The sequence below is a fragment of the Poecilia latipinna genome, unplaced genomic scaffold, assembly GCF_001443285.1.
Source record: "Poecilia latipinna isolate Pla-1442-1.1 unplaced genomic scaffold, P_latipinna-1.0 Scaffold5122, whole genome shotgun sequence".
Taxonomy (NCBI): Eukaryota; Metazoa; Chordata; class Actinopteri; order Cyprinodontiformes; family Poeciliidae; genus Poecilia; species Poecilia latipinna.
In genome coordinates this window covers 6,815-7,595 of record NW_015117738.1, presented here as the reverse complement: position 1 = coordinate 7,595, position 781 = coordinate 6,815, and the positions used below count along the sequence as shown (strand labels likewise).

Here is a 781-nt window from a genome sequence, read left to right as displayed (position 1 = left end):
ATAATTCTGTCTCAGAATTATATTAATATATATTTAATATACTTCAAATATATTTTAAATATACTATTAATATATTAGTAATGTATTTAAATTACACTTAATTTTTATTTTTGATTTCCTTCTATTGATAAAAAAAACTACAATTTTAATTACTCATAATTCGTCTTTATTCCTACGTACCCATTTTGTACATGACATGCATAACTACACTACAGTACTTACATTGTTTTAGGCTACAATTACATGGAAAGATTAATTACACAAGATTCCCAAGGTAATTCAAATATTTTGTTTTATTACCAACATTTTAAAATTGTCCAACTTTATGAACTTTAAATAAATTATCAGCTTACATATCAAAAGTGAACACATGAACATGAAAATTTAAGTGTGACGATAAAACATGAAAGTGAGGATCAACGACAGAACATTCCAGTTCACTGCACCTTACAGGAACCTACAAAAAAGAACAATAGAGCAATTAAACAGAGAAAGCATTTGTATTTAAAGAGAACAGAAAAATGGCAAATAAAAAAATAATACTTACAATTTTAAGTCGTTGTGGACTCGCTGTGTATGTGACATCATCAGAAGTGATGATGATTGGGACCAGAAGCCTTGTGTGGAAAAACATTTCTCGGTGTCTTTTTTGCCTGTTTATGTTAGAAGTAGAAAAAAATAGTCAGCAATGTCATAAAATCAGTTGATGATGACAATAACTACGAAGCTGTTTTAAGTGTGGACTAAAGGAGACAAACTACCTTAAAACCTTTCCATCCAT

General features: G+C 28.4%; 1 long non-coding RNA gene across 1 annotated transcript; it reads right to left on the bottom strand.

The window, feature by feature from the left end:
• Positions 1-279: 279 nt before the first annotated feature.
• LOC106943305 (uncharacterized) lies at positions 280-781 on the bottom strand. The gene is made up of 3 exons (XR_001423887.1): positions 762-781; positions 548-653; positions 280-457 (listed from the first exon to the last, which is right to left on the bottom strand). It is a non-coding gene; the product is annotated as an uncharacterized LOC106943305 (long non-coding RNA).